The 24,692-nt window shown below is 37.3% G+C and overlaps 1 protein-coding gene across 3 annotated transcripts in view; it reads right to left on the reverse strand.

Moving 5' to 3' along the window:
* Positions 1–16,177, reverse strand: part of PKIB (cAMP-dependent protein kinase inhibitor beta) — a 37,132-nt gene extending 20,955 nt beyond the window's left edge. Inside the window, exons 1-2 of one of the 3 annotated variants that reach the window (XM_087941954.1) lie at positions 15,988–16,140; positions 6,105–6,191 (exon numbers count right to left, since the gene is read on the reverse strand). The gene's annotated coding sequence lies outside the window, so the exon portion shown is untranslated. Of the gene's footprint in view, positions 1–6,104; positions 6,192–15,987 lie in introns of all 3 variants that reach the window. The other 2 variants (XM_087941964.1, XM_026705446.2) reach the window with 2 other exon arrangements.
* Positions 16,178–24,692: the final 8,515 nt, after the last annotated feature.

Raw genomic sequence — 24,692 nt, forward strand, 5'->3', positions numbered from 1 at the left:
CTGATCTTCATTAATTATAGCTTTTGAACCTGCATTATATATGGAATCAACAATTTGAATTTACTCAATAAACTATGGCTACTATGAGAAAGCCTGAGTCAAAATCCAGAAACACTGACAGAAGACTCTGGATAGCTCATAGGGTGGCTCAACAGCTGCAGACACAAACCAACACACATGGTTTGTGGAACAAGCCATATAAGCTTGGTTTAAACATTATATTACAGCTGTCATGGGTGGGTTTACACTATCTTATGCAAAAAATTGCGTAAAATAGACATAGCAGGGAATTATACATCAGATCTTACCGAACGGTAGAGTAACACGATAACTATATTGAACATTTTCATTCTATTTGATACACATCTATTTAACTTTTGTTTCACACTGCAGTTAGAAAAGTTATAAGTAAAGATAAATGTCTTTCAAGTCAAGGTTATATGTTGACTTCATATAATTTGGCCATATAAGCAACAGCACAGGAACAGAGGACCATTACCATCTTCAGGAATATTTTTTTTTTCAGTTCTCCAGTCTAGTCTATAGCCCTAAAAATCTAAGAAGTCGTCACTCCACTTCTAGGTTGGATAAGCCACCCAAGTGTTGCCATCTGCATGTCGCTAATCTTTGGGAACCTACCAGTAAGAATGAAGGGGCTTTCCAGTACCCCTATTATCATTAGTCAGAGAAACAGTCCCCATTTTTTGCATCATAGAAATCAAAGGAGAAGTGAAACATAAGTAGTTCACCAGGTGGTTTTTGGGTTGGGACTTTTGTACCATTTCCTTTTTTTTAATAGACAGTGTTCACTATATAGGGTGAGAAACATCTGTTGTATACCAGATTAATTAGATAAAATACAGTTCAGGGAAAAATAGTTAAGAATGATGCACAAGAATTACAGATGTGATTCCCACCATACTGTATGGTTCTTTCTTTCTGTAAGAAAACCACAAATGTGATTTATAGAAGTTAACTACCACCTTCATTGTCAAGGATGTTTATATTAATTCATGATGGATTATTTTTAAAAATAGCCTGATAATGAAATAAGTGCTGCAGGAGACAAAAGCTGGTTCCTTTTGCTGTTGCTTTGTCTCAGTTCTTTGCTTTTATGGAACAGGAATTTTTCAGAACTATAATTCAAACCCCTGTTGTGTGTGCTGAGAGGAACCCAAGTTTAAAGACTGAGGCAGTTATTACAAACAAGCCATAGGATGGCGAAGTGCAAGGTGCAAATCCCATCACAAAATGAAACGAGTAGAGCAAAGGTACCTGAGATCTACCTTTAAAGGAAAACATGGAAATAATTCATAGCATTCTGCCAACAAAGAAAGTCATTGTTTATTCAAGATACAGACATACACTCACTTATCTTCAAATCTTTTTAAGTCTTTAACTTCCTTCAAAGCAAATATCCAATCACCAAAAGTTTTTAACCCTTGAGGGGCAACTATAATTGCCTTCCTTAATTATGGATTTTTATATAATGTCTCAGTGACCATATGCATTTCTCTACGCACAGACATAACTTCTAGCCAATTTGCCAACAGAGGAGAACTTTCCACCTGTTTATATAAGTATGGCCAGATCAGTAATAGACACAATCCATCTTCCAGCCAGACTTAAATCAATCCTAACAGCAGATTAGCAGAGAACATATATCTCCTCCAGAGTCTTCATTAAACAGAAGCTTTCAGAGACCCATCTGCTGGGAAGCCATTTAAAGATGGTGTTTTAAGAGCACCGAACAAAAATGCTGGTGTTGCTGAATTTTTTATATTTGTTATTCTCAAGTATGAAAACATCTGGCTGATACTTTAAAGAAGCATTCAACAGCAGGGCCTGACCTTTTTAAAATATACAAATGCAGGGATCCATAATTATGACGTACTACACATTATGCATATTCATACATTTTTGTGAATATCTTTCCACAAAAAAAACCCAAATGATTGCCCATATAGAAGCTAGTAAAAAGGAAAGAACTCTTTTCCATTCCATAGTGAACTAGAGAGATATGATTTTATTGTTTGAATTAGGCCAGTGATGGCATCTACACCATAGTTAGGGTATACAAGCCATGGTTTAAAATAATGAGTGAATTCTCTTGTGGCACTGTACCAGTTATACACTGTAGTAGCTCACAATTATATCATTGTGGTAAATGGTAAATTACAATTAACAAAATCATAGTTTATGTTTATAATGAAGATTAGCTTTTTTAAAAAATGTAGAAACAACAACACACTAGAAATTTAAGCATTCCAGCTACTATCTTCTCTTTTAAAATAAAGTTAATATTCAATTACTCATATTTATAAAGAAAAGCAATGAGAGTTTTTAACCGTCAAACTAGGAAATCAAAACACCACTAGCTTAAGATATTCATCTTATAAATCTGACCATTTTAGAGATATCAAGTGGGTTGAAAATGTCACTGATTTTTGGCAGCATTAGAATAATTTGGTCTCTCATCTTACAGAAGAGCCTATACTGTCACTTTTGGTCCAATTACTATGGAATATCATTGATACTGACAAACATGCCAAAAGAAATTCTGTTAGAAACAGACATAGAACAGTTTTTTTAAAAGCAGGTACAGTAACACAAAATGTATGTTACTGAAATCACTGTGAAAATTAAAACCAAAACCAAATCAGTTTCAGTCTTCTGATCAATAAATCTTGTAAGTTCACAGCATTAAATAAATTTTGTCCATCGGTCAAGGACAATAAATAAATAAATAAAAGCATGATATCACAGTATTTCTTTTTTATGGAATGTTTGATAAAATCTGAAATAGTATAAAAACATAATTGAAAATCAGATACAAAAATTATACTTGTTACTCTGTACCAGGAATTCTGTATCTGTTGATATGGGACTATAATTTTCATAATCCTTGCCCACAGAACACAGTGACTTGAATTTATGGGAATTATAACACCAGACTGAATACCTTTATTGCAACATAACTATTAGGCTCAAAACCAAGAATGACACATAGCAATTTTTCCAAGTTCTTTATTGTTTCATACCTATAGACAAAATTTTGGCAGAATGAGGACTCTGCTATCTATATCTACAATGAACTCTGTGAAGCATTAAGGAAATGTTCCAATAGTTGAAGGGCTGGGCGTCAAGCTATTTTCCAAGGCACCTGAAGGCCAGACAAGGAATAATGGATGGAAACTGATCAACAAGAGATTCAACCTAGAAATAAGGAGAAATTTTCTGACAGTGAGAACAATCAACCAATGGAACAGCTTGCCTTTGCAAGTTGTAGGAGCTTCATCACTGGAGGCTTTCAAGAAGAGAATGGACTGCCATTTGTCAGAAATTGTGTAGGGTCTCCTGCTTGGGCAGGGGGACTAGATGACCTATAAGGTCCTTTCCAACTCCATTAAACTGTTAATCTGTTAAAAAAGAAAGGGTGTCTTTACCTTTTTTCCTCACATATAATATCTGCACTAAGTTGCCTCTTACTCTTCTGGAATGCACCCCCTCCTTCCTGAGGATTCATGTCATCACTACATTCCAATACTTTAACATATGTAAAAGAAAAAAGAGGGGTTTCAATGGAGTAGTTGTGTTCTTTTTTTAACCACCCCCTTTTGGATACCCCATGGGTAAATAAGCAATCAAATTTAATACCCTCATTCCCTGAACAACAACTGAATATATTAGTGGCCAATTTAACCTTTTTGCCCCAAATAATATTCCTCACCTTCCTCCCAAAAGGTCATTTCAAATTAAATTCTGTAAGCAAACTTGGAAGGTGATTGCTGAAAAGAACATTAAAAGTCTCCCTATAGATGTTACCAGAGGTGGTATTCAGCAGGTTCTGACCAGGTCTGGGGAACCGATAGCAGGAATTTTGAGTAGTTCGGAGAACTGGCAAATACCACCTCTGACTGGGCCCGTCCCTATCTATTTTCTGCCTCCCGAGTCCTACCTGATCAGCTGGGTCTTCTTTTGTTGCCCTGCACAGGAGAACTGAGCTATAAAAGGATTTGGTTAACACTGCCTTCTATCTGTAAGACTCACGTTTTCTACTATATATTTTTATCCACACAAATCTATTAATGGAGAAAGTCACGAAAGCTTTTCAACACAGTGCAATCTGTTTGTAAAATTCCATGCCAGTCCATTTTTACTCCCCAACCTCCCACAAAACCAGCTGGATGGTGGCTTGCTGTCATCTTCTCTTTGACCTTTCCTTTTCTTGACTGATAAAAAAGTTGGCCTTATTCAAACCATGGTAAGCTCCTACTGATTTCAAAAGCATGCCTCATACCGTTTTCTTGGAAAAATACAGAAATTGTTTTATTTCATATCGCTTATGTTAAATCCTCCAATTTATTTTACAACCCTGAGATGTAGTTTCTCATTGATGTACTAAGCCCAACTTTGCAGAGGTGGTATTCAGCCAGTTCTGACAGGTTCTGGAGAACCAGTAGCAGAAATTTTGAGTAGTTCGGAGAACTGGTAAATACCACCACTGGTTGGCCCCACCCCCATCCATTCTCTGCCTCCCGAGTCCCAGCTGATCGGCTGGGTCTTCTTTTGTTGCCCTGCATAGGAGAATGGAGCTGGAAAGCAGGTTAGTGGGGTGGGGAGGGAATGGAGATTTTACAGTATCCTTCTCCTGAAGTGGGGTGGAAATGGAGATTTTACAGTATCCTTGCCACACCCACCAAGCCATGCCCACCATGCCATGGCACACCCACCAAGCCACACCATGCCCACCAAGCCACGCCCACAGAACTGGTAATAAAAAATTTTGAATACCACCACTGCAACCTTGCTTAGCTTAGCTTCTGGGTCTACCAAGACGATCCAACCAACTAACAGAAGAGTTCAGACCTGTTGCCAAATACCTCTGGATCTTGGGATAAAAAAAAGTGTCCCATCATGCAAAAAGAAGACAAAATTAATACCCTCCTTTGCCACTCATGTTGTTTAATTTTTTTAAACCAAACCAAACCAAACTGGTGCCATGAAACCAGAAATAAATGGGTACCGTTGACAGCTTCTCAACTTATATACACAACAGAATAATTCCAAAACTATATTTATTTACTTGTATTCCATTTTTATTTTTTTACAAATAACTCAAGGCAGAGAACACACTGGCATGCCTTCTTCCTCCTATTTCCCCCACAACAGCAACTACTTTTACTGCATAGGTTGGAAAAGATGGGATCCCTTTAGAAAAGTAACAAACATGAGAGAACTTATGGGTCCTATTTTTTAATTCATTCATTACTTTTTGCTAGATTACCATTGGTATATTACAGGTAGTTCTCGACTTACAACCATTTGTTTAAGCAATCATTCAAAGTTACAAAAGGACTGAAAGAAGTGACTTACAACTGGTCCTTGCACTTACATCACAACCTCCCCACAGGTATATGATTCATATTTGAGCGCTTGGCAACCACCACGTTTTTACCATGACTGCAGTGTCCCAGAATCACGTGATCACCATTTGCAACTTTCCCAGCCACTTCCCAACAAATAGTCAAAGGGGGAAGCTAGATTTGCTTACAAGAGCAGTGATTTGCTTAACAACCAAAAGAAAAAAAGGTCATAAAATTGGATACTTGTTTAACCACCATTGCTTAGCGATGGAAATTCTGGTAAAACTATTGTTTCAACCAAGGACTACTTATAGCCCACGTGAATAAAAGATGGAACATTGGCTAGTTTTATAATTTCTGCTCTTCTAACAAACCGGTTATTTTCAGCTCTACTCATGGGATTTACAGGTAACAAGCTGGCTAGATCCATTCCCTGAATTAAGCCAAAATAGAGTTGTTGAAGTAACCATACTTAATTGAGTCACCAGGAGTAGGATAGCATGTAAATTTAATATATTATTGTTGTTAATATTATGTAAAGTATAAAGTACATGGACAGTGGTTCAAATGCAGCTATCACATCTGAGCTAGAATGTGACACAGAAAGCATTCTTTGCTGCTGGCTTGTCTGGATTTTTTGCAGCCCTCATATGGTAGCAAAAGTGATAGCTGCAGTATAAGATAACACATTATTCAAAGGAATATTTTCTTAGTGTTTTTGTCTTTCAGTAAACTTACTTCTGGTTTCAGAATGTCCTCTTTAGCTCTGTTTCTTCAATGTCCTGTTACAACCTGGGATGGATTCCATGAAAAGTTCAAACAAAGCTGTGATTTCAATAAAAAGAGCAGCAGGAAGTTATTCATCTATTGAGGCCATGCTTAATAAATGACTAAAAATGCAGAACATACGTCAAATCAATAAAGAAGAATATTTGTTTTTTAGCTCAGGGTTGAAATGAGGAGTCCTTGGTGCTCACCAACAACACTGATGGTGTTATCTAGTTTGGGTAATAAAATGTCTTCAAGAAAACAACCAAGCTCAGAGAGCATCAGGAACCCTCAGAACATATATCAGATCCAGGTCAATAATATTCTGGGCTCAGGCTAGAAGATACATGTTCACTTTTAGAAAGGTAATATTCATTTTAATCTGCTTTAAATAAACTTGTCTCAACAATAACAACCCCGATCTTTAAATCCTGTTTATTTGGGAGAAAAACATACACAATGTATAGTTCGTCATAAGTACTAAGAGCTCATCTATGATTGTATGCTAAGAAGCATACAATAAGCAAGCAAATTTTTGCCTTTCCATGCATTGAAAAAGTACAAAAAGAAAATAATACATAGCAACGCAGATGTTCAGAGTATAGATATAAGCAGATGACAATAAGCAAATAACAATTTCTAGAGAAAAGCAAATGAATGGGACTTTTCAGTTAAGCTTTATTACAACAGCCATTCTCTAAATCTAGTTCCAAGCAGTTGGGCTACAGTTCCTGCCTGGGGACTATAAATATGCTAACAGATTATGACCAAAATGCAAAATTATAAGAAACGGGACTCTTTCTCAGAGCTGATCTTATTCTTTTTTTAATCACTCCTAGAAAACAAAGGAAATAAGATTTGCCATTTGTACTGGACTATGAAATGGCTGAAGATTATTCTAAGATAAACCACTTCCTGGATCAAAAGCTCTAAAGAGTTTCACATCAGGGAAAGCACACATCCTGACGTAAGCACCTAAAAGAATGAAGAAGTGCTAAAGGCCAAGAAATGTACTTTAGACTCACTGGACATTTAACACTCAGCTTCACTCAATTGCTTTAAGTGCTGAGATGTTCCAAATTAGAGTTTCTACGGGTATTGCAGCAGAAAAGGCTTTTAATGTTTATTTATTATTAGAATTCCTATTCACTCCATATCCAATTTTTTTTCTCATCCCTTCTCGGTGCAACTGCCCGATCATCTTATCTTCTCTGTGTCCCATCTTCTTAATCTTTCTTTTGCTAAACTTATCAATAAAAGTATAACTACACAGATCAATATTAAATAATCAACATGTGCTCAAAATTGATAAATATAACATTGTGAGGCAAGTAAAATATTAACAGAACAAAACAGTGACCATTTGGTTTGAAAGTCTTCTTCCTTGTTCCTAGTTTGAAAAAAGATATTGACAAATTAGAGATACCAATACTCCATTGCTACAAATGTTCCGGTGTTGATTTTTTTTTAGTCAACCCATATGTTGGTAACAGAACAGAGAATGATCTGAGAGGAGTATAATTTTCTATACACCATTTCTGACATTCTTTGCCTGGATTTTTATAGCACACATTTGCAGCTCTAGCCAATCTCTATGTTCCTCCAAATCCACAATGATGTCTTAATACATTAAAATTAGTGTGGATGTAGCCAAGAATAACATATGCAGTTCTAATATGCAGCAGTAGATCCAGAATCATACAGATTTTCTTTTTTAATGATTCTGGTAGGAAAAAGAAGGAGCACAATAAATCTGTGTCCAGATGCATGGGAGGAGGTTGCATGAATTTGTATGGATTTATATGTGAGATTGGTATATTCAGAAAGGGATCAATTAGCGTTTGTATGTGGAAAGCTTTACTTTGCAGGCAATTAATTTTAATTAGCAGTTATTAAATCAATGCAAACATTTAGTGGAAAGGAAAAATCTCCAAGATTGGTTTCAGCTAGCATTGGCAAACCTAAATTGACAAGCAAGGGAGGCTGGGCATTCTATTGGATTTTATTTTAACTACTTGTTTAATTAAAATTTTATCTCATCTTTATTACTTTATAACTAACTCAAAGTGGCAAACATATCTAATACTCCTTCCTCCTCCCATTTTCCCTAGAACAACAACTCTGTGTAGTGGGTTGGGCTGAAAGAGAATGATTGGCCCAAAAATTAACCTGTTAGCTTTCAGGCCTAAGTCAAGACTAGAACTCATACATAGTTCCTGGTTTCTAACCTTCACCATCACACCAAACTGGCTCCCATTTTCATAACTGTTCTGTCAATATTTCAAGAGTAACTTTTCAGCTTTTTCAATCCTTCAAGTATATTCTTGCAGTTTAAGAAAATAAACAGTAATTTAATATAATTATCATAGTATGAACAAATCCTGCCACATTACAGAAGTTTCATGAGATATAGTAATTCTTGAAGGCAAGTTGGTTCAGTTTTGTCTTTGTTAAGACCCTAACAATCTTTGTGGTGCACCTGGTGTATTTGAAAACTATTTACAGCTAAACATGGCTAAAATATTACTTTAAGCATTGCTTACTAATTTGGGTTGGGTTATTTCATGCAATGGTTTTGCCTGCCAAACCCCAACTAAAAAAGAATCAGCAAATTTTCAAAGTCACACTTTTGGAAGCGAACAACCACAATGAAATTGAATTAGTCAAAGAAGAAGAAAAAAGATCAGATAATTTATGAGCAACCAAATTGCCCATTTGCTCATTAAGGCATCACACACAACAGTCAGCTTATCGAACAAGTCATAATGTCATACACATGCTATTAGTTCTGCAAATATTTGTGTCAAATTAGCGAAAGCTTTGGCTGCTTGATTTGTCTAGTCTGCTAAAATTATCTGATTCAGACAATGAAAAGGATTTCAGTACAGTTATGGTCACTGGCTCCAAAGTGGGCACAACAGGGCAAAGAAAGCCTCACCTTTTGGCATAAAATATAAGGAAAAGAAAAGGGAATGGGGCTTTGATGGCCAAACATGCCCACTACTTTGAAAGCTAGGTCATTGGTGGCAACCACCTCCTATCGGTACATGCATATAAGATATTTGTCTGAATCAAAATGGAGATTCAGACTGCCTCAATTCTTCGATGGTCAATTATCCATCACAAATGCATTCAAGACATTCAAATTGATTTAAAATTGATCCCATTTTTCAGTTCAATTCAACCATGAGAGCCAGTTTGTTATAGTGGATAAGGTGCTGACCTAGAAACTAGGAACTTGTGAGTTCTAGTCCTGCCTTAGTCATGAATAATGGGCTGGGTGATTTTGGGCCAGTCACTCTCTTTCAACACAATCCACCTCAAAATTTTGCTAACTACAGGTGGTCCTTGACTTACAACAGTTTGTTCAGTGGCCATTCAAAGTTACAATAGCACTGACAAATGTGACATGAGTGTTTTTCACAGTTATGACCTTTGTAGCATTCCTATGACCATGTGGTCAAAATTCGGGTGCTTGGCAGATGGTTCATATTTATGACTTTTACTGTATCCCAAGGTCATGTGATCAACTTTTGTGATCCTCTAACAAGCAAAGTCAATGAGGAAGCCAGATTCACTTAACAACAGGGTTACTAAATTATCAACTGCAGTGATTCATTTAACCATGGCAAGAAAGGTCACAAAATGGGGCAAAACTCACTTATCAAATGTCACAACATAAATTTTGGGCTCAATTGTGATCATAAGTTGAGGACTACCTGTATAGTACTGTTAAAACTCACTTGACCTTGGGGAGGGAAGGACTTGTTCTCATGGGCTTTGCTTTAACAACCCTTTTTTTCATTCACGTAAAAGAATAATACAAGTAACTCAATTTCCTGAGTCAGATCTAAAGAAACAAGAGCAATCAAAAGTTGGGGGAAGCTTAGTCTCCAAGGAGTTTCTAATGCTGTGCTAATCATGCACATATACTTCTAGTTGTGAGAGGATTTTTTTTCCCCACTTTGATTCTTAAAATTGCATAAACTTTGGCTTGTTTTGAACAAATGTCACCTGTGAAGCTTTTGTAATCACAGTACTGGACATGAAATTATAATATCAAATAGTCTTGGATGTTTGGCAGCAGGGATGAAATGTAAACTCTGGTTTAAAAGCATTCTGTAAAGCAGATCAATGATTACTTATTAAAAAGAAAATTGAGTGTACATTCTTAAAACTATATTATAGGTAATGGGATTTTCTACAGCTTAGGTAAGTAAGGAGTACATTGAATCTCTCACCTACAAAATAAGCAAATTTTTAAAGCTGACCATTTTTGCTTTCTCAATGCATTTATTTCCTTACTTTATTAATTTGGCGTATAGCCCCTTTCTATCCAGTGTCTAGAAAGATGGCTAATTTTATGCCAATGTTTGGAAGGACATGTAAAGGGACATTTTATCATGCTTGGTGGACATGTAAGAAACTAAAATATGTTGGATTGAAACACATTCTTTGATACAGATGATTTTAAAGATCAATATTCAATTGAAGCCAGGACTTTTCCTTTTTAGGATTAATGGATCACATTGCATTTGTGTAAGAAGCACTGAGGCTCTTCTGGGTTGAAAGGATTAACCACCAATAACATCATCATTGCCTGGAGGATGCCCAATTGGGGAAGTTCTTTCATGTCCCCAGCAGCTGGAGCGAAGGATGAGAGCTCAAACCACCTCATGGCAGCATTAGGGTCTTGAACATGGTTTTGCTAACTTCCAACCCAACCATGGTCCAGGATTAATACGTAAACAATTTTAAAAAGCTGTGGAAGATTATTTAAATATACAATTATTTCAATATATAATTACTGTGGCAAGATTACTATATGCACAGAAATTTAACAGCATCCACTATGGAGGAATGGTTGGTGAAAGTGACAGCTTTTGCTGGAAATTGATACATTGACCTCTTTGATTAGAGAAAAGACATCTACATTTATTGATGACTGGAAGTCTCTTGTGGACTTTTTCTATGTAAATAAAAAAATGAACTTGTGATTTCTGGTTTTGAAAAATAGGTAGAAAAGATTACAGAAAGAAGAGGGATAGGCTGTAACATGAAAGAGAGAGGCTAAAAATACTTGTTCTTATAACTGCTGTAAAGAATATTGGAAGATCTTTTTTTTCTTTTCTATTTTCTTTTCTTACACTACAAGCTAGTCATACTCTCTCGGCCCTAGCTCGGAAGGTCACAAAACATCTACTTAACCCCCACTGGAGAAAAGTGGTAGATATGGTCCATAATCTTCAAGGAAAAGATTTTCATTTTATAGCGGATTGATTAGGATTAGTCATAGTACAAATCAGTCATAGTACAAATCAGTCATAGTAAAATCAGTCATTTAGAACTAAATCAGTCAGTTCTAAATTGCCACAATATTTCTTTCTGAGTTTCATCCGAGTTCCTTATAACAAACATAATCTGTTTCCCCCCTATTCCTTTGTCAGCATTCCACGCAGGAACTGCGTCAACATTTCTCTTCCACAGACATTGAACAAGAAAAACTCCTGTTATTTGTAATGTCCTGGTACTCCATATAATCCCTGGGTAAAGGAAGGAAGTGCTCAATAGAGATCCACAAAACATGCTGAGTCTATGGTGGATTGGATCCTCCCACATAGATTTTACTGTTGTAAATAAACAAAGCACAGGAAATTCTTTGCTTTCAAGCTGTTGCCAAGCATGAATGGCTTATGTTGAAGGAGATTTTACTTTGCCTCTATTGATCATACAGAAGAGATTTATACAAACTGGCTACAGAAACATATGGAATGTAGAAGTGAGATATGTAATCTGTTGCAGTAAATTCCTGTTAAAGATTCTAGCTGCTCAGGAAAAATTCTTTTTTCTAAGACATGTAATTCCAATGTACTCCCTGGTTATTTTATGTGGATTTTCATTTTTACTGAGTTAGGCTTCTGTACTTTCTGGTGATATCCAGTCTTTGATGATTTGTTTTAAGGTTCCCCACTCAAGTTAAGGGTGCTATAGTTAAAAATAATTTTTTTCTAAGGAATCTTTTCTTGAGTTGTTGCTTTATTTATTTATTTACTTACTTACTTACTTACTTACTTACTTACTTACTTACTTACTTACTTATATCCTGTTTTTATTATTTTTATGAATAACTCAAGGTGAATATACCTACCATTCCTTCCTTTTCCTATTTTCTCCACAATGATCCTGTGAGATCCTGGGCTGAGACAGAGCGAGTGGCCTAAAGTCACCCAACCAGCTTTTTTATTTCCTTTTTGAAAACAGGTGGTACTGATCTATATCCAAATGATCAGCACTTACAGAATTAAGTAATTAAGTACCAGATTTCAAGATAGGATAAGTAGAATAAACTAAACAAGAGAAGGCAAAAAGAAGAAAGTGCTTTTCAGCAATAGTAAACTGGTATTTCTGTCACAATCTAATAAATAGAATTGGCTTCCATTCCAGCATGATAATTAAAGAGTTTCCAGGGAAAATGGTGATGAGCATCAGGCATTTTTGCTAATTATAAAACATGTCCTTAGAGAGTTGCAACAAATGTTAGCCTCTCTTCCAAAGCCTCTCATTGGATTGGGCATGGGGGAGGCTATGTGTGAATTTTTCCCTGGAGTGTTTGTGATAAAAGCTCTTCTTCCCATGTTAACTATTTCACAACAGACCTAACTTATCAAAATAATTACATACTTACTTCTCACTGGCAATTGCCTGTTTTTATTTTCCCTGGAAGACTGAAAACATATTAGCAGTTCCAATGCTGCTGTAAATGTTTTCTACATTCTCCTCTGTGAAAGTATTACAGAACAAAGCCTCCTTTAAATAAACATTATTTTGCTTGATGCACAGGAAAACCACTAAAAACATCTTTTATCACAACAATTATAATGAAATAAAGTTTTAAATGTTTAAAGGCCTGGATTAGGGGGAGCTTTAATGGGGAAATGCTTAACTCTTGATCCACAGCCTTGCTGCCTCCTATTATTATCTCTCCTCTTTCTCTAGGCTTCACTAGCAGTGTTGACCTAAATGAAATAGATCAAAAGCAGTGCAAAAATCTTTTGCCCCACATAAAACACATCCCATCTAAAAACATTGAGATTCATATTATCCTCCACAAGGCAGAACATTATCAATTGATAAGAGGAGTGAACTGAAGAGTAAATTGGTTGGGACATGAATGGAAAAATGTTTTCAACTAGAAGCTGTTAATTCACCCCTTAGCTGCTGTTTCTCAGCAATTTTTTGAGTTAGCTGATAATCAAGTGGCCAATTATCAGTAGACAGGTAAAATAAACTGAAAGAGTCTTATGGCATAAACTGTCTCCCATCACAGCTTATGCTATAATATTATATACATTTTATTATACAGTATCTTCAAAAAAAGAGGAAAAAAACAGACCCAGGAAACTATAAACCAATCAACCTAACATCAATACCTGGGAAGATACTGGAAAAAATAATTTAAAAAACAGATCTGTGAACATCTAGAAACAAATAAAATTATAACTAGGAGCCAGCATGGGTTTTTTTAAAAACAGATCATGCCAAGTCAATCTGATTTCATTCATTGACAAAGTGATTAAATTAGTAGACCAGTAAAATGCTGTAGACATAGTATATATAGACTTAAGAAGGCATTTGACAAAGTAAACCAACTAATATAAAAGTAAAGCAACTAATAGGATTAATGGCCTGGAGACTAAAAGATATGAAGAAGTGTTGCAGGATTTGGGTTTGGCTTGTCTAGAGAAAAGGACTGGGGGGAACATGATAGCAGTATTCCAGTATTTGAGAGGTTGCCACAAAGGAGAAGGGGTCATTTTATTTTCCAAAGCACCAGAGGGCAGGACAAGAAACAATGGATGGAAACTAATCAAGGAGAGAAGCAACCTGAACTATTGAGAAACTTACTAACAGTGAGGATAATTAACAGTGAGGATAATTAACCAATGGAACAGCTTGCCTTCAGAAGTTGTGAGCACTTCATCTCTGAAGGTTTTTAAGAAGAGACTGGACAGTCACTTGTCTGAAATGATAGGGTCTCCTGCTTGAGAAGCAGGGTGGACTAGAAGACCTCCAAGGTCCCTTCCATCTCTATTCTGATTGAACATTTGTTATTTAAGGTGCTATAAATGAATATTGTACATACTATGGGGCAAAACGTCCTTCCTTCTGAAAAGAATTAAAGAGAGTTCTGTTGATCATATGCAGAATGCTTTTCCTTTATCATAAATTGTATCAATATCCAGGTCACAAATCTACCTTGGCAATGCCTTCATGAAGCCAACTGGATTTTCACAATAGATCAATAGATTTTTACAACCTGGGGTCCCTGCACCCCCAGAGAGTACAAGGTGGTATTTCAGGGGGTGCAACAAAGAGTGGCTTATGTCCCTTAATGATGAGTGGCAATTACTTTTGTAGGGGGTGCAAATATTAAGCATTTTCTAGGAGTGCAGAGCATAGAAAACGTTGAGAACCACTGCAATAGATGCAAGTTTTCAGTTTTAGCAAAACTCTTCATCAGACAAGTGACTTTTAAAACAAGGAAAACAAATGAAATGGAGGGTGGCACAGTGATTGGTGCTTAAGTCTGGGTCTTGCATGATTTAAATTAACTAGAAATTGCCTACAGCTCTGCAAATTAAACTCTAAAACTCACATGCTGATTTTCCATAAACCATTTTTTTTAATTTGACCTATTCTTTGATTTGTGTATTTTTTTTTGGCAAAGTTGTCAGTCTAGGAGCGAACAATTATACTTCAAAGCTATGCACAATTCATAACATCAAAGTTCTCCCTTCATTCAATAGGATGACAATCTCACATTCCATTAAGCCATTCTTTGCTCAGCTGTGGTTTTAAATAAACAATAACTAGATTCACATTATGCTGAGGCTAAACAAGCCACAGTTTGGTTTAGCCCACACAAATGTGTCTACATTCACATAAATGCATTAAAGGCTTTCTTGGAGGCTTCCTTTGAAAAATTATATGATGAACACCTGTTGGTGTCTAACCTGCAGTTAAAATGTTCCCACTGGCTAGAATACACAATTTAAACACATCCTCTTTCTAGCTAAGGTTAACAATACTCAGGTATGCACAGACAGGAGGCATCATCACCAAAACCCCAACCCCATCCAGCACCCTAAAAGTAGGCAGTAGGAAGACAGTAGCAGAGATACAAGTAGTCCTTGACTTACAACCACAATTGAGCCAAACGTTTCTGTTGTTAAGCGAAACGCTTAGGTGACTTTTGCCCCATTTTACTTACTTTTTTGCCACTGTTGTTAAGTGAAACATTTCAGTTGATAAGTGAATCTGGCTTCCTCATTTACTTTGCTTGTCAGAAAGTTGCAAAAGGTGATCCCATGACCTTGGGACACGGAAATTACAGGATGATGGGGATGCTTGCAAAGTGTGTAACTTTGAAAAAGCATCCTAAGTCGCATTTTTCAGGGCCCTTTGAGAGGTCAGTAAACGAACTGTTGTTAAGTCGAGGACAACCTGTGTTCTGCTCCTTCAGGAATAAAGGCAAAGTCGACTCTTTCCAACAACTCCCAACTTGTTCTTCCCCCTCCCGAGTCAGAAACGACGACTACTATTAATGAGTCGGCATAATAAAAGTCAAAGTCCTCAGCTAACGAGAAGCGGGTGAAGGGAAGGTAAACACTTCGAAAGCGCTGACGTGTGGCGCGATTCTTAAGCTAAGCAGAAAGAAATACTGGAGGGAGACGCGTAAGTAGATCTCCATGGTGCCCTGGCTTAGGAGCTTCGACGCCAACCCCCCTCCCTCACCGCAAAACTTTGGCGTTTGCCCCAGCCTTAAGAGGGCAAGCCCTTGTCCGGGACTTACCGCTTTGTGGTTTCAAGCGAAAAAGAAGTGGGGGGAAAACTGAGGGAGCAGCTGCCAACTACCCCTAGACGGAATCCCGCCACAGCACTCCCCGGCCCGCCTTCGTTTTGCGCGCACGATCTCCAGCGCCAACAATTCGCCGCCTGGCTAGGCAGCCTCTCAACTAACAACCAGGAAGGAGGCGGTCAAACGTTTCCAGCGGCTGGCGATAGGAATGAATGAGGAAGGCAAGGAGGCGGGCGCTCGATCTGAGTGGTTTCTGAGTGGATCCGATGAAAACCTCTCTCTCTCTCTCACTCACTCTCTCTATCTCCACCATCATCTTATCCCAGGAGGAAGAGATTTCCGTACGGTGCAGATACTGGCTCTAGGGAAATAGCAGGACAGAGGGGAGGAAATTCAGACCCACTTCCCCCGCCCCCCCCCTTTTTTTTTGTAGAATGGAGTTTTAAAAATCTAAATTGGCTGTTTTCAGGTATTGGGTGATCTGGATGAGTTCCGGGTAAGGACAGTAACGAGCATTCCGGAGATTATTCAAAAATAGATGTTAGGGCCAATTGAGTGAGAATCAACCCCGGTCTTTTATTCTCTGAAACGTTGACAAATCTCAACGAATTTCTTTGCAATCTTACGCAGGGCCAAATCCCACTGAAATCAGCGGGATCACTTCAATCGTGCTGAAGGTATACCACAGTGACAATTCTACCGCTCTGCACCTGTATTGCGGCAGAAAAGCTGTTCGAAACGCAGCCATATAATGTTGATGCCTGTTGGGATGGTTACCGGGCATCTACATTTGTGCTTTGGGACCAATTCCCCAAATTCGTGAAGTTGAGCTAAAGAGTTTGGAGACTGACCTAAAATGAAAATAAGTGGAGCCCCCTGACTCGATTTCTCTTCCCACTGAGCTTCACTTCCCAGAGAGAAAACCAACCGTCTCTTCTTCATTGTACATTGAGTCAAGGCTTGCTGAATGTAGGCAGGTGATTTGAATTGGAGAGGTTACCCAACCCACTTGCACAAGTGTGAAGAAAGAATTGCAAGGAAAATTGGGCACTGTCTCCTACTTCAGCCCACCTACCTTCCCTCCACCCACCTCCTGCCATGGCCTATCAGGCTAATCAGTGCAATGGAGGGAGAAACATGGGAAGAACCAATGGATAATGAGTGTGCTTCAGCTTCCATTGATGGTGTGGAGAAAGGACAGGGCTAGTAATAGGCAGCTGGGGTTGGCACTACTGAGAAGCCACCAGTGGCACGGAATTGGCAAAAATAGCATCAGCCCTGCTCCAAGGAATAAAAACAGTGAAAAGTAGGGTCATACAAAAGAGTAAGAGAGAATTTTACTGAATGCTCCCTTAGCTTGTGATTGGTTTGAAAGTGTATATTTTTCCACAGGATAATTTCAAAATAAATAGAAAAAGTGAAAGCATAACCCCACCACATAGATTTCCCTATGACAGAAAAAGTGGAAGTTGAAGCTGATATGAAACACTTCCTTTCCTTGCTGTTCAGACTGAAGTCACTTCTGTGTCTTCATAAATGGCTCTTTATATTGCTGCTCCTGCCTGAAAATTTTTCTTTTAGTCTTTTGTGACTACTCTGAAATAAAACTGCATGTCAGGCACAATGATTCTGTTTTGAAAACATTGCATTTTGGCTCCATGTGTGATAATCTCTTCCTCTAATAAATTTCCTCTTCAGCAAACTTGCTATATTTGTTCCATTAATTTGTGGTGAAAAGTGGCAGTCACAAAATAACCTTTTTTCCAGAGTACAAAAAAGAATTTATGTACGTTTGGTATGTGTGTGTCTCTGTTTGTGTGCATTTATGTGTTTAGGAGGGAGGTGGGGAAGAGAAAGAGAAAGATTTCTAGGTAGAGAACTTGTTTTAAACACCTTGGAAACATCCAGTAATGATTTCAAAATGTAATATTAATTTATCCATTGCCATTTATTTTCTAAAATATTTTAGATCTCAATTCAGCTTGAGTTAGTCATGAATTACAATTGCAATCCTCCCTTACCTGAAAATTAAGTCCCTCTGAAAATATATAGCATTATACTGCATTCCCTATCAATACAATATTTTAATAGGACTGCTGATAGAAAATGAGAACCAGTTTGGTGTAGTCATGGTTAAGGCATCAGATGAGAAACCAGAAGATTGTGAGTTCTAGCCCTGCCTTAAGCACAAACCTAGCTGGGTGACCTTGGGCCAGTCACTTTCTTAGTCCTAGGAAACAGGCAATGGGAAACCACTTCTGAAAAACCTTGCCAACAAAACTGCAGGGGCTTGCCCAGGCAGCCACCACGAGGCAACCCTGACTCAAAACACACCCCAAAACACAAACTGAGCAAGGAAGTATGGGACATCCACAGATGGCAACAAAAAGGTACCAAAAACTCATTTTGCTTCGGTCCAGTGTCTTGATTTTTGAAGTCCTAATTTGCTAGCCCTATAATTTAGTAGCTTCTAATGGAAATTTACGATAACTGGGATAAAGCCTGAAGCATAATGATTATTTACTGCATGAATTTATTCCTAAACTGGATGAAGGCATGTGTTAGCAGTTGCCATTTCATCACCTTGTCTTATCTATACATAAACATGCTTCCAACAGTGAGCAGGCAATTATAGTGTCATTTGGAACTACAATTATAGATCAAGATGTGCATTATAAGTGACTACCATGATGAAAAACCAAGCAGATCCTTTGATAATTAATATAATCATCATCTCAAATCAATCGTACTGACAGGGTGAGGATATCATAAGAAGGGGAAGGCTCCCCCCTTTTTACTTCTATCCTATTCAATTCTGATGAATATAAAACCAACTGGGATTAATTAGTTGCAAGTGGAACTCTAGCTGAGTACATTATTAAAAATGGCTGTATTTGGCTCATTCTTCTTGCTAATAAGGAATGTGTCAAATAGTTTGAAAAAAAAAATGCATTTAAAGATATTCATGAAACTCTTATCAAATCAGCAGGGGAAAATTATGAAATGTCAATTTAATAAATGTGTGTGATTGCTAGATGTGTATCTCCCTGATTATTTTGTAACATACATAAAAGATAAGAAAATATAGAGACTTAATTGTTATCATTGCTTAAATATCTATTCCATGGCTAAAGAGCCATAAACTTGAATGCTGTTAAGTATTAATACATGGAAAAGCAAAACAAAATCTTATTCTTTCCATCATATCAAAGTGAGATGGTACAAAATAGAGAGCTATCTCAGATGTTAAAATAGGCTTAGAAAAAACAAACTGGAAACTTCAAATATGTTACAATTCCACATTTCACAGACTTAGAACAGGATAATAATTATTGGGTTCACACATTGCATTAAGCCATAATGTATAAACCCAACCAGTTTGTAAGATGAATCTTCCATTAATTATGTATTGGGCGCAGTATTTTATAGTTTAGCAAGATGTGCAAATTGTGCTTTCTTCTGTGAATCAGGGTTAATCAAATCATAGCTTGGTGCAATTTGCAAACCATATTCAACAGAAAGATATTTGAATTTAATGATAAAATTATCAGAATATCTTCCATTTTGTACGAAATCTGACAAAGGAGTGATTTTTTTAAAAAAAAATCAGATTGTTGTAATGAACAGCCAATGATCAAAATGCAGAAGAAATATAAATTTCCAATCTAAAAATAGAACCAAAAATGTCAGTTTTAAATTATGAAATTTCTAAAATAAGAATACAATAAAATGCATGCTTTATTTATTTAGAATGTACTTCCTAAGAAACAAGTGTATAAACATAATTGGATTTTTTTAAAAAAAGATCTGAGTTTAGATCAGGAAGAGAAACCTGACATTGTTCTTGATTTCTTTTATTACCTTTCTCATGTGAGATTTGGTCCTTTCACAAACAGGTATAGGAAGGACTTTCTTGCAGCATGGAAAAAAAGAATCACAATGTCTATGTTAGGGCATTTATGGTTTAGCATCTTTGTATTGATTTAACAGGCTCCTCAGTAATGCTGACACATTCCCCTAAGATATGAAATGCACCATTCCACTATGTGCCTGCAGGCAGAAATATATTGACCCAATATTAATGATCTAGTCAGAACAATTACAGCTGGAATACAGAGTATCTCACTAACTGTGAATAGTAGCTTGGTCATAAATGTTGTGGTTTCAACATTCAAGAATTGTCAAATGTATTTATATGTTAAAAATCCTAGTGAGAGTTAATCTAACTGAAGCCAATCAAAATTACTTCTGAATGTTCAGGCACTGAATTATAATTAAAATTCCTTTCTTTTAAAGTATGCTAGTTCATCCTGCAATTTCCTTGATTATGAATGTTCCTCTTTTCTAAGTGTCTCTTTCCTAATTTTCCGTTTGATATTGTGAACTTCAACTAAATATCCTTTTGTCATCCCTGAATCAAGCATGATTCTTCTTTCCAACAAATTGGGCAAAATTCAAGGAGAAAGAGAGATCTGGAACCAGACAAAATGCAAGTAAGCACAAGTCCAAGGAGGGTCTGAATCAGAGGTGGTATTCAGCAGGTTCTGACCAGTTCTGAATAACGGGTCGCAGAAATTTTGAGTAGTTCGAAGAATTGGCAAATACCATCTCTGACTGGTCCTGTCCCCATCTATTCTCTGCCTCCCCAGAGAGTCCCAGCTGATCGGCTGGGTCTTTGTTGGTTGTCCTGCACAGGAGAATGGAGCTGGAAGTAAGTTAGTGGGGTGGGGAGGGAATGGAGATTTTACAGTATTCTTCCCCTGCCACGCCCACCAAGGCACGCCCACCAAGGCACACCACGCCCATCAAGCCATGCCCACCAAACTGGTAGTAACAAATTTTGAATCCCACCACTGGTCTGAATATGGTTCAAACACTACAGAGAAGCTCAGACCGGCTCCCAGATTCCATGAAAACATTGCTAGCCAAAGAGTCCAAACAGGAGTCTTTTAAAATCAGCTTTCAAAGACAATTATCACAGGATTTTGTGGATCGTGGGATCCATCACTTAGGATTCAAAGTATCTCCTATGAGTTTTTTCAGATTTTATTACATAACAAAGTACGGTAGACAATAAAAGTTTCTTCTCTTCCTTGGTCTGCAGAAATATCAGGCTCTTTGTGATACATCATGCTTCTTTCAATAAAAATAATATTAACAAAGAAAGCAATGGTATTAACCAAACAGAGATCTCCAAACTTGGCTGGCTGGAGAATTCTGGGAGTTGAAGTCCATAAGTCTTAAAGTTGCCAAGTTTGGGGATCCCTGAATTAAACACAGAATATCTATGTTCTAACAATAATTTATTCATGCAAAAGAAGGATTTGCTAATCCTTTCAACAAGTAGGCAAATAAACTGATTTTACTTTCAGGACATAATTTTTTCAGTCCAAGATCAAGCTTCTGTCTTTCTTTAAATGTTACCGACCAAGATTATGTCTGAACATTCCAATTTTTTTCCAGCACCAACCAAGCAACCATTGTCTCTGTTATAATGTATAATACAATACCTTATGTTTCTATGAAAGAGCATGATTAATATAATGTATTTTAAGCAATTTAACACTGCATTTCCCTTTCCTCCCAGACTTTCATAACTTCTCTCTCTTGCTTCTTGTTTGCTCTCATATACCTTCCCTCTCCGCTAGATCATTGCTTACCTTTTAATAGTCATATACAGGGTCTTCTGTTTTCATGCTGCCAATTGGTCCCAAATTGTAAGACCTTCACTCACTGGTGGGATTCAATTTTTTTTTTACTACTGGTTCTGTGGGGGTGGCTTGGTGGGTTTGGCAGGGGAAGGATACTGTAAAATCTCCAGTCAATTCCATTTTTCCATTTCATTCCCCACCTCACCCCCAATGTGTTAAAGATGGATTGCTTCCCTTCACCTATTTATTGCTTTACAGCATTAAAAGCTACTTGCCTGGATACTCTCATATGAAGTTGTTAAGTAACTTTGTGCTTTTGAAAGCAAAATCTAATATCAGAATAAGCACCTATCTCAATCAAAATAGCACCAATTGAGTTATATACCCTTTGGCCTCATTATGAGGAATTATTTCTGATTAGACCGAGACAACTGAAAAATTTGAATTTATAAATGTTGCAAGATAATACTGAATACAACCCTATTCTTTTTTAAACTGAAGTTGTGCTTTCTATAAAGCATTCTTAAAGGTATCATTGCTAAAATCAAATGATTCAGCCATATAAAATATGTTCTATTTTAAATGTTTTCAATTGCACTATACTTGTTCATGTCCTAGATAGCATGATTAATGATAAAATAATATCAGTGTTGAATCATTCCTATTCTGCCTGCAAGTGCAATTTCTGAAAATATGATTTAAATGTACAAGACATGTTACATATGGGAATCCTACAAGGGAATTGTAGGATTCCCTTATCTATGTGTTCCCTCCTCTCCCACCAAATATGACCAGTCAGCAAGGAAACATGTTACCAATCACTTTCTTTAATGTTGATTGCAGCTAGGAAGAAAGTGAAATTTGATAAGAACCAATAAAGGAGAATAACTGTAGCTCAGGGTTGAAGTGAGCTCAGACAGAACCATCGAACCCTCAGATCTGGCAAGTGGCTAGCCTGGTAAGTTGGGAACTCTGTTCAAACATGCTCTGTTTTTGTTAAAATATTTTTCATAGAAGAATTCAAAGAGAGCCTAGAGTATCATTCCAATTCATGGCATGGGAAGAAAGACTTATGCTACACATCAATTTGCATACCTCCTGCATTTCTTGAGGGATTGGCTCAGAGATCCAAGGATGATCTCACCCCCTAAGGTCAGCAGGCTGTCAAGAACAACATGGTCATTGAAGTGTGTCAGATGGTATCCATGAGAAACCTACATTTTAGAAAAAGAGGAAATAGCTATCTTAAAAATCAAGGACCTCCAAACTTGACAATTTTAAGACTTGTGGACTTCAGCTCCCAGAATTCTCCAGCCAGCATGACTGGCTGAGAAATCCTGAGAGTTGAAGTCCACAAGTCTTAAAGTTGCCAAGTTTGTAGACCTCTGTCAAAAACAGTGGGGTCCTTGGTGCTCTCTGGGGTCAGTAGTTTTCTTGGAGATGTTTCATTACCAAACTAGATAACATAATCAGTGCAAATATTCATCAGCAAATATTCTTTTCTATCTGTACCTTAAGGACAATAAGGATGAGAGAGCCGGTATATTGTGGTGGTGAAGGCACACTGGGCTAGAAAATGGGAGACTATGAGCCAGCTGGGTGACCCTTGACTAGGTACTCTCACTCTCAACTTTAGGAAGAAGGCAATAGCAAACCACCTCGGAAAAATACTGACAAAAAAAACTCCAGGGACTGGTCCAGGCACTAGGATTCAAAACTGATTTGAAGGCACACACCCCCGCCCCGCCCAAACGACTTCCTCAGATATGGTCTGTGGATGAGATGGGGGCAATGTCACATAGACAAAGCATATAAAAGAGGTTGTCAGAGCATGTTTGTGCTGCAGTTAGAAGCAAGTAAGGAAAAAGACTAAGTCTCACAATAATTTATCTGTGGGATCTTAGCTCTGTCTGTATACACTGTGGGAAGTCTCATCTTAACTATGGCATCTAACTTGGCTGTTTAACATTTTCTGGATTCTCTTACATGTTTTGTCTATCTGTTTTACCAATAGCTTTTTTAAACAGCATTATCTGAACACTAAGGCTAAAATCAGATTGAGGAACAATATCATCAGGAAATTGATAAACTATACACATGGGAAGTTCAACTGTCTACATATTAGCTTTGGCCTTGAACTTCTCTGCAGCTCAGTATGCTGCTCCAGTGTGGGGTGCATCTGCACATGCAAAACAAATTGATGTCACCATCAGTGAAGCAGTATGCTAAGTGACAGGATGTCTCAAACCCACACCAATTAAGAAAATATATCCTCTCACTGACATTGCCCCAATTATGATCAGGAGAGAGGTAGCAGCAGACTCTGAGGGAACTGAGCAAGAGAATGATCTTTGACATCCTCTGTATGGACATGTGCCCCAAGCCCTCCAGCTCAGGTCTAGGAACAGCTTTATGGCAAGAACAAACATTCCTCAGGGTACACAGGAACATATCAAATTAAAAGCTGGAGGAAGGAGACCATTGAGCAAAGAATTACATTAAAGGAGGATATGGCTGAAAGAGCCAACCTCCCTTATACTACTTGGAGGACCCTGAATAGGTTGAGAGTTGGAGTGCCTGAGTGCAAAACCAATATGCTCAAATGGAGACAAAAAACAACAGGCTGTATGACTGTGAAGAGATGCAGAGCTGGTATATCTACTGGTATGTCGGCGACTACCAGAAACATGTACCAATACTTATTTTTGGCCAATGACGAAGTCAAGAAGATGGCTTCATTCTGGGAACTTAAAGTTTAACCTAGACACAGAAGAAATGATAGCTCATATTTTAAAGAATAAAAGAGACTATTTTAAAGCATTAAAATAAATAAGCCAATCCCTTTCTCAAAGTTATTTCACTGTTCAGATTGTTTCCTATATACTGCAGAATATACAGTATATAAGCTCATTTAGTTTCCAAACAATGATTGTATGGCTTCATTTATATATTTAACAGGAAAATCTAGTTTGACTTTGTAATCCTATGCATCTGTTAGTCATCTGTAAACTCTTAATTTAATCAGATTTATTTTATTCCCAGATAAAT

The sequence above is a fragment of the Pseudonaja textilis genome, chromosome 1 (genome assembly GCF_049901715.1).
Source record: "Pseudonaja textilis isolate UNSWEBS1 chromosome 1, rPseTex1.2, whole genome shotgun sequence".
Taxonomy (NCBI): Eukaryota; Metazoa; Chordata; class Lepidosauria; order Squamata; family Elapidae; genus Pseudonaja; species Pseudonaja textilis.